Genomic DNA, 10,572 nt, shown 5'->3' on the forward strand with positions numbered 1-10,572 from the left:
TGGGGAGTTCAGCTCCATAGAATAGACTGTGTAAGTATGGCTCTCATACTACATGGAAGGGGGTAAAATTGGTCTGTGATCTTTCATTTTCATAAGACTATGGTCTGATGTGTGTATGAGCCTTTAGTTTGTGCTCTGCACTGCCAAAAGCTTGCTGCACTTCTCTCTGCTTGGACTGTGAGCCAACCCATAGGTGTAAACGTATGGGGTGAAGTTTTCGCAGATTTAATGGAGCCGGCTCTACCCCCTGCTTAACCAGCTGTGTGCCGGGTGACTTTTTCTACTAAAGTGTAATTATTCGTCTAACCAGAGGAATAGAAGTGCAGCTGCGTGGCCATGGTAGTTACCAGACGAATAGAAGTGCAGCCACGTGTGTGCTTGCTCCCGCGCGCGTCAGTGGGAGCTTACTGCGCAGGCACAGTACAGGAAAACCATGGCCGCGCAGCCGCCCTTCTATTCCTCTGGTTAGACGAATAATTACACCGGTGCCGGCGGCGGGGAACGGCGCATCGGAAGAGGACCGATAGAAGCCCCAGGTAAGTAGCAGTTTTTGTTTTTAAAAAGGTAAACCGAACCCTGTTAAAGTGAACCCGAAGTGAAAATAAACGGATGAGATAAACAATTGTATTTATCCTCCTACTCCTCAAAATTACTTTTTTAGATGTCCCATGGTTTTATTTATTTAAACATTTACAAACTAGATTGAATGTTTAGTTGCCTCTGCTCAGTGCGTGCCTAATAAGTGTTCCAGATTTAGAAAAAGGGCGATAGTTCATGTATTATATCCCCCCCCCCCCCCCCCGGCTCTCAGAAGTTGTATTCTGCCAGTAAAAGGTTATGGCTGTAATTTGCTTATCAGTGATGTTTACTATATTCAGGGTTGCTCTCACGAGTGATCACCCGTGATTCAAATGAGGCGTAAGTGGCGCATGTGTGCGGCGGGGATACAAGGTGCACTTCCTCCTGGCTTGAAGGAGGAAGGGCGCCGTGGTGAGGCTTGCAACGAGACCAATAGGACGCGTGCAAGCTGTTTGGAACGCAGGGCGGACGGCGGAATTATGGGTAAATAACCCCTTGTATGCTCGCCGCACACCTGCGCCAATTACTCGTCATTTGAATCACAGGTGATAACTTGTGAGAGCAACCCTGACTATATTCCTGACAAGACAGAAGCTGTCATTTCCATGTCTAAAAATTAACTATTTAAGGCAGCCCAACAAAGCAGCTAAAACAGCCTGGTTATTAATAGGTTTTGAAGGTGAAGCATATAGTACATTGAAATTATACAGTAGTATGGAAGCAAGTTAGCCCACTTTCAAAGCGAAAGTAGCAAGGTGGAACGGATAATAAATTGTAAGAAAACAAGACATGCAACTAATTAGCAATGTATGTTCCAGCTGTATGGAAAACACATTGAAACTGTGACATTAGCCAGGTGACAACGCATGATGGCAAAAGTGCTGTAGTCGAAAACCACGTGAAGAGGATCAAACACAGGCTGTTTTATAATTGTATCTAATATGGAGGCTGAACGATATTTACTTAAAAACAAAGCTTAGAATATTCTAGGGCAATGTGAAGACAGTCCTCCTGTATGGATGTGAGAACAGTCCTCCTGTATGGATGTGAGACATGGAAGGTACCAGCTATCATTGCAAAGAAAACGCAATCAAGATGCAAGAAAGAAGCTCCAAGATGTAATAACCAAAGCAGCAGAAAAGAGAAGGACCAGATGCAACTCGGAAAAGAAGCATGGAGAAGGAAATAAAGTCAGGGACATCATGGATCTGGGGACAGCAGAATCGCTCAGAACAGGGAAATAGACCACTATTGCGAAAATCGTCATATTTAAAATACATGTATACATATACAAATAAGAAGTATGTTTCTTTCAGAGTAAAACCGACAGGTTTTCGAGTAGCCCATCTTGTTTATTTTCAAAAGCACTTAGTAAATGCCAGTTGCTCTGTCCAACTGCCCCAAAAAGTGTGCTGCAAGCAAGTAGGCTGTTAGTATCTTTGTTTTACATGTTTACACATATTTAAAATTTTACAATTTTTCGCGATAGTGGTCCTTTAAGTGTTTGTTGGGGCACTTTGCTACAGCGAAAGATTTTAAAAGATAGTGATTACTTACCTGTTTATTTTTTTTTTTTGTTCAACACAAGTTTTTATTTGAATAAAGTTGCATAGTATATACATTCAGAACAAGTTGTATTCATAAGTACGCACATTAAAGGCTCAAGTCAAATATTTTTTTTGCAGCGTAATATCAGGTTCCATATTTAAGGTGTATTGCAGAAAGAATTTTAGCATTATTACTGAATGACATCATATAAACCATATTACTGTTTATAGTGTAACATAACATAACATTTAACGGGAGGAAAACCAGGAGGGGGGGTGGGGAGTGGGTGAGGGGGGAAGGGGGGATATGGGGGGAGGGGAGGGATAGGTAAGGGACAAAGGGCAGAGAATATATTGCTATTAGGTTTGTCCTCTTAGATATAAGTGTTTTCTATACGGTTGAGAAATCGGGTCCCAGAGAAGAAAAGCAGGGTGCATATTACGTTTGTTACAATTGTAGGATTATTTTAGAGTTGGCCCAAGGTCCTAGTTAGGCAGGATCTATAGTACCTAAAGTGTTATTGCATCATGGAGGTTCATAGTTCAAAAAGAAGGTTTCCCATGGATCCCATATTTTATCATGCCTGGGTTCTGTGTCCCGGAGTCTAGCTGTTAAAGATTCCATCAGCTTGGTCCAATTAATTTTAGCAATAATTTCAGACATTCTAGGGATAGAGGTATTGCGCCAGTATGAGGCTAGGGACAGTCTAGTGGCGGTTAAAATATGTGTGATCAATCTCATGAGATTCTTTCTTGTTTTGGGAACAGGTTTACCCAGTAACATATAGATGGGGTCCATGGGAATTGAGGTTCCTGTTACTTTCCATATTAAAGCTTGGGTATCAGTCCATAGAGGTTGTATTATAGGGCAATGCCAGAATATATGTTCCAAAGTGCCTAGTTGATCACATCCCCTCCAGCATTTATTAGTGACTTCAGGATATATTTTAGACAATACTTCAGGAGTTTTATACCACCGGAATAGTATCTTATAAATATTTTCCTTAACATGTGTGCACATGGATGTAAGTCTAGCATTTTCCCATATAGAGAGCCATTCTTCTAGGCCTATAGTATGACCCAGAGCTTGCTCCCATTTGGACATGTATGCATGGTTAGGTTTAATAGTACCAGATTTGTCTAGAAGTAACTTATAAATCGAAGAGATAAGACCCTTTTGATGTCCTTTGATTTTGCATAGATGTTCAAAGGGGGTATAAGTATACGGTGGGTTCATTCCTTTAGAAGTAGACTTCAGTAGATGGTGAATTTGGTTATATTCCATAATAATTTTAGTATTTAGTCGTATTTTCTCTCCTATTTTTTCTTTAGTCAAGATTTTTCCAGAAGATAAGTCCACCCATTCCATAAAATTAGTGTATTTAAGACTGTACCATCTGCCCATGAATTCTTCTGACATTCCAGGAATGAAGGCCGGGTTTCCCAATATGGGATATAATGGGGATATGAGGGATCTAAGGTGAGCTGTTTTTACAGTTGACCGCCATATTTGTAGAGTGAATTTCATAGTGGGAAGTAGTTGGATCAGTGAGATTTTAGGAGGGATCTGGGGCCAGATCAAAGCTGGTAATGAAACGGGATAAACACTCATTGCTTCAATGAGACCCCATTTGGTGTATACATTTAGATTGGACCACTCAGGTATTTGTCTTAGATGAGCGGCCTGGTAGTATAGCTTTAAATTGGGTAGCCCTAGTCCTCCCTGTTCCCGGGATGTCATTAGGATCGAGGCATTAGTTCTGGGACGAGAGTTGTTCCACACAAACTTTAAAAAAGCACGTTGTAGTAGTTTGAGTTGTGAGGATGGTACTTGGACCGGCAGGGTCTCAAATAGGTATAGTAGGCGGGGCAGTACATTCATCTTAAGGGAATAAATTCTACCTATCCAGGAGATTTTATAGGCTGTCCATTTGTGGAGGTCTTGTAGGATGGATTGTATGAGGGATGGGAAGTTTGCTTTGTATAGGGTAGAGTAGGTATGGGTTAGAAGTATACCTAGGTATTTAATGTTATGTTTCCTCCAAATGTAGTGGAAAGATTGCTGTAGAGTATTCAGTAAGGTCTGTGGGATTTTGATAGGGAGGGCTTCTGTTTTTTCTTGATTGAGTTTAAAGCCTGAGATGGATTCAAAATCTTTCAATATTGAGTGTAGTACAGGGAGTGAAGTGTGAGGTTGGGTCAAAGTTAGTAGGATGTCATCCGCGAATAGGGAGATCTTATATTCTTGGGATCTTTGTTTAATTCCTGTGATGTCGCGGTTTTGTCTTATGGCACACGCCAGGGGTTCAATACTAAGAGCAAATAGGAAGGGGGAGAGTGGGCATCCCTGGCGTGTGCCATTAAGAATTGGGAAATGGGCCGGAGATGCGAAGGGAAGTTTGACTGAAGTGGATGGGGAAGAGTACAGGAAGTGCACCATATTGAGGAAGGATCCCCTGAATCCTTGATGTTCCAAGACTCTGAATACCTGTTTATTTTTTAATTTAGTATTCTATATTTTTTCATGTCTGAGGATTCAGTTGTAATGCATGTTTGGTTGTCTAACCATATCTTGAAATGGACAGAACACACTTTTCAATTATATACCTCTTCTTTGAGTTACTTTCAAGTTATTGCACAGTTATTAACCAGGTGAGGGTTTTGACTATATCATCATTTTAGTGCATATAATTCAACTCCCAAGTTGTATAAACTTGAATCCTAATAATTTTGACAGGCCTTTTCACCTACTTTTTAGTATTTTTTTCAATTGCAGATTGCTGAAAATTATTTAAGCAGAGAAAACAAGAATTAAATAAGGACCTTTGAGAGAGATACAACACTCATTAAATTGCTTAGATATTGGGTGTAATCATAGAACCATCAAACGGTTTGTGGCAAATAGTCAACAGGGTCACAAAAACCGTGTTGAGGAAAAAAATACTCAAGTCAACTGCCAAAGATTTGAGAAGAATAAAACGTTAAAGGGAACCAGAGATGAACGTTTCACACAAAATAAACATATCAGTCGATAGCTTGTAAAGAATAAATGCTCTACCTGATAATTTTGCCGCTCTGGTGTGCCTTTTTTAGTGTTTTTATCCATTATTGCTCCAGGAAAAATCAAATATGGCCGCCGGCTCATATCCCTTCTGCTTCCGGGTTATAAGTTGTTCTGGATGTGCTGTCTATGCTATATGAGACTATGCTGCTATCTAGGCTAAATGCAGCCTTTCATCTATGTGCTTTCATATTGGTATGATCTGCCTGTAGGAAGTGTCACTGATAATAACTGCAGTTTCATTCCTATGAGAATCTAGTGCACACAGAGATCATATTACAGCCACAGAGCTTCTCTCAGGAGCAGCAGCCCCTCCCAGTCATCACAGCTCTCAGTATGCAAAGCAGAAGATCTAAGCCAGGAGGGGGAAGGCTTGGGCTTGAAAGGACTCCACAGAAGAGTTACTCAGCTATAATGATTCCAGGTCAAACCTCGACTGAATAGTCGGTGGATTCTTATCACAGTTGCTAATAGACTAATTAAGCAGATAACAATGAAACTAAAAGCAGGGTAGGTGTTTACTGTCATGTTCCCACTGATAAATGTAATAAAATACATGAGGGTGCTTCATCTCTGGTTCTCTTTAAGCTCCCAGAAACCCATTATCCTCCAGTGCCCAGAACAGTGCTCAGGCACAGTCAAGGTAAAAAGTCTAAAAAAAAACCCCACCACTGAACAAGACACATACGTTGAAATGTCAAGATTGGACCAAGAAATATATTAAGACAGATTTTTCAATGGTTTTATGTACTGATGAGAGACTCTTGATGGACCAAATGGATGGGCTATGGCTAGATCAGTAACAGGCACATAGTTCAATAGTGATGGTGGGGTACTGGTATGGGCTGGTATTATTGAATATGAGCTAATTGGACCTTTTTGGGTCAAAGATGGCCTCAATATCAACACCCAAATCTATTGCCATGCAATCTAAGACGTTTTTCAAGAAGTAGTACTGGAAAAAGTCTTTATCTTTGAAAAGGACACTGATTTTTTTTTTTTGCGGGACAACGCTCCACTGCATGCATCAAAGTGCTCCACTGGCCTAAACCCTATTGAGAACTTGTGGGCCATTTTAAAATCATTTCTTTTTTCCTCCACGGAATTATGCAACATGGTGACTCCCACGTAATTAATGAATCAATGTTGACACACCATTACTGCTGATTGAGGTCTAAGGAACTGGGACTGTTTTCTATTCTATTTGTTAGGGAGATCAGAGAGTGGATGAGGAGGGGGGGGGGGGGGGTTGGGATGATATACTGTACATGGGGGAGTGTTTTTTGTTTTTTTTGCCAACTTGTACAAGTGCTTGTTGCACAACCAATTACCAGTTTTTACATTTAAAGAACAAGTGACACCCATGCTAACCTAGTAATAAAAAACATGTATATATATAAGTAGATAAATACTACTTCTACTTACATCACAGATGTATTGTGCTATCCACGTAATGATTCCTGTGAATTTTATAAAGGAAAAGCAGAAAATCCTATTGCAGGCAGTGGCCATTTTGCCAAGCTAATGCTGACATCATACCCTGACTCTTGTTTTCCCCCCTCCCTTCTCTTGCTCATTGTGTATTAATTAGCTGCCCTCCTCCCAGAGTCTTTTTTTATTTACACATCCAATCACTGAGTCACCTCAGCCTTGCTTGTAAACACAAGTGATCAGCTAGGCAGGGAAATAAATGGAAGAGGAGGAATATATTATAGATAAAAAGAACTCCCAGCATTCAAAAGAACTCCCAGCATTCAACTTTTTGGCACTGTTTGGCACTAGGGCCAGTGCTCCTAAAGTATGTGATAACTCCAAACCATAACAGCAGAAAAAGTTTTGAATGCAGGATTAACATCTTCATCACTTAATACACTCAGACCAGTTGCTGTTGAAATTTGATTTTTATGGTGACAATACCACTTTAAATAACTGTGGAAAAAGTTACCTTTTTGAAAATCAATAAAAACACTTAAAAAAAAGGGGGGGGGGGGGGGGGTTGAAGTGACATGTGGCATAATGAGATAAACATAGGTAAACATAGTCTAGTCCTAATAAGAAATTGTCTGAAATCCCTTTCTTTTTTACAGTGCAGCAAGTGTTAGAAATTGAGTAATCTATGCAAATGCCTTTTTTTTACGTTTAGTAACATTTTGGATTGACTGACAGCATTTGTTTTATATTAGCATTAATAATTAGAATAGTCACTTCCCTTATAATTGTGCACTTAGTGTAGGGGAGGGTGTGTGGGCTTCCAGGAATGTGAGACTGGGCACTTGTCTGCATTGCTGTATGTGATTTGTATGTGTACTGCTTGTACACAAGATATGTGTGTGTGTATATATATATATATATATATATATATATATATATATATATATATATATATATATATATATTATTTTAATGCAGGGGTAACCTGAGATATGGACATTTTTGAGGCTTGCTGCAGGCAAAAAAGTTGAGATTGGCTGGACTAATGATTTGTGTAAATCCACAGACCAAGTCACTCCACCTGCATAATGATTAAGGTCTCATTCACCCCTAAAAACAAAAACGCAAGTGTTTTGCGTTTTTGTGCACTTTTATTCCCTCCTCCCGGCACTCTGGTTTCTGGTAAAAGCACTTTTCTAAGCACTTTTCCAGAGTGGTTTGGTAATTCACTCCCTGACGCAAGTCGAGAAGTGAACTCTTTGACCCGGAAAAAAATAAATACAATGTATTTATTCTTAAAAACGCAAACAAGATCGCTGCACAAAACGATTTTGTGAACGTTTGCATTTTTTTCTATACCTTCCATTGAGGCAAAATCGCCCAAAAAATGGCACAGGCACCGCTTTGCTGAACGCACAGCGCACAAACCGTGCTGATATGAACCTTTTCATAGAGATTCATTGCACAGGCGTTTTATGGGCGATTTTAAAATCGCCTGCGCTTGAAAAAAGGCCGAAAACGCCCCTAGTGTAAACGAGCCCTAACAAAGGAATCCATAAACTTGATTAAAGAGTTTCATTACTTATTCAGAAACAAACATTATTTATTTAAAAGCAGATGAACAGTGGAAACAAAACAAAATTAAATAAGAAAGGAAGGAAACACAGGAAGAGTTGGTTGTATACAACACCTTACAAAATATACTTGTGTGGGAAATTTGCATCAACTTTGAATTATTTGCATCTCATTCACCTTATCTGGTGATGATGCAGTTTTGTTGATGTCTTGTCCGTGGCTGAGTGCAAACAATGTTTTAGCTACCCTACACAACAGATAACTTATCTGCTACTATTAACATTAAAATGTAGAGAGAATAATAATACTTGTGTCACCATTGCTCACTTGCATCTGCCACTGGCAGTAGGTCTGCTAGGTTCACATTGGGGAGTTGCATACCCTGTAGGATTGCAACAGTAGGGAAAAGTCGCATCGCACAGAACACGTGACCAAGGTAAAATGGCCATCTTACGGACTAATTAGTGCTCTTCCTTACCACCTCCTCACCTGCACCTGAGCAGGGTCGTTTATCATTCACAAGGCAATCCTAGGCAGCTACCTAGAGCTTGGAGAGTGTCTAAGGGCCCGGTGGATGCTAGCCACCACTACATCTTATAAAAAAAGCCAGGTGATCATCAGCGATGGGCAAAAACTGCTATCTTGCCGAGGGCCCCATTTAATCTTTTATCTTTTTCTGCACCTGAGAACTCATTCCTTGTAACTATCACAGCCATGGTTTGTGAATTGTATTCTATGGAAACAGCGCTCAACAACCCACATATTAATACACAAGATTCCACATTTAAAAAAGTCCAAAAAGTTGTGGACTTTTTTAAATGTGGAATCTTGTGTATTAATATGTGGGTTGTTGAGCGCTGTTTCCATAGAATAGAAATTTTGTACGTAGTGTGACACACACAATTGAAAAATAGCGATCCGACCAGACAGAGATTTATTAATATTTAGAATATCTATTGAGGAGCGCACTGATCAAATATAAAATTTTGTGAATTGTATTACTCACATTGGCGAATTAGGTCACGGCTTTTCCCAAAATACTTGGATTTATCTGTTGTTTACACATTCAATTTTGATTGGCTAATTTTACAGAGCTAGTCTACTTTAGGGGACCCAGCAGGAAACCTCATAGGGAACATTTCTATCACAGCATCCTCTTACAGCACAAAGCATTTTGATTGGCCAAATAGTGTGGGCGTAGTTTACTACAACCTATTGGGAACTTAGCAGTTCAGGAGGGTGCTGTCCACCCAATCACGTTAGCTGAATTTCCCCATGAGGTTTCATTCTGGGTCCCATAAAATAGACTAGCACCAATTTTACCACCTCCATGTAGTATCAGAGCTTACCTACACAATCTGTTCATAGTATTCAAAGTCTGTCGGCCCTTATACTACATGGAGGTGGTAAAATTGGCCAATCAAGATCAGATGTGTGTTCTAGGGTTTACTCATGCAGCACGGAGGAAATTTCTGAACAGTTTCAATAACACTGAACAATATGCAGATTTGTCTAACACCCGTGTATATTTATGGTCATTTTATTATACAAGTGCAATTACCTATAATTGTCTTTTTACAGGCGAAAGGCTAAAAACTTTTGATTTGTACAGTTAAAGTAGATAACTATACATTTTTTCCGTTACAGTCCCCATGTTGCCACAATCCATGTGACCATTGTATCCCATTTTAATGCCCCAATTAGGATGTCCCTTCCATTACAATCTCCACATAATATTATCTCCATGAAAGTGGCCCCATTATAGAACTCCTCCCTATTATAAAACATTTATTATTGTGCGATCATTTTAGTGCTCCCTTTATTACAGTGCCACTATTATGGTGTTCCTCTCATTCTAGGGCCCCCGTTTTAGCACTTACAAGTATAATGGTGCTCTCATGCCTCTGCAGTGACCTGCCTGTGCCACAACCCCCTCCCATCCTGCAGTTTGGGCTATAATGCGTGCTGGAGTGAATGCAGTAGTTATTTTCTTTGCCATTTTGATTCTCCCTTCTCCCATTGGCTGTGCTGCCATCTGTTCCTTCATTCAATGACACTATAGTTATAGGATCGAGAGGAGATGGCCCTGTGGTGGGTGAAGAAACATCTCACAACTGGGGATGGTCTACGAGATGCAAATAGTTCCAACTTGATGCAGGAGGACGATACACATTTTTGTATGCAAATTTATGCAGCTTGAAAATGTAACAATCAAAATCTATATAGGTGGAATCGGATTGGCCCTTTTTTTCAAGCTGCATAAATTTGTATTCAGAATTGGCATAATCCTGCATTGTCAGAACGATTTACATCTCATTGACCATACCTTCTAACAACTATGCCTATTTTGGGCAGCAGATATTTTGGGCATGAGGGCGA

This window comes from Hyperolius riggenbachi, chromosome 1 (assembly GCF_040937935.1).
Source record: "Hyperolius riggenbachi isolate aHypRig1 chromosome 1, aHypRig1.pri, whole genome shotgun sequence".
NCBI classification, from domain to species: Eukaryota; Metazoa; Chordata; class Amphibia; order Anura; family Hyperoliidae; genus Hyperolius; species Hyperolius riggenbachi.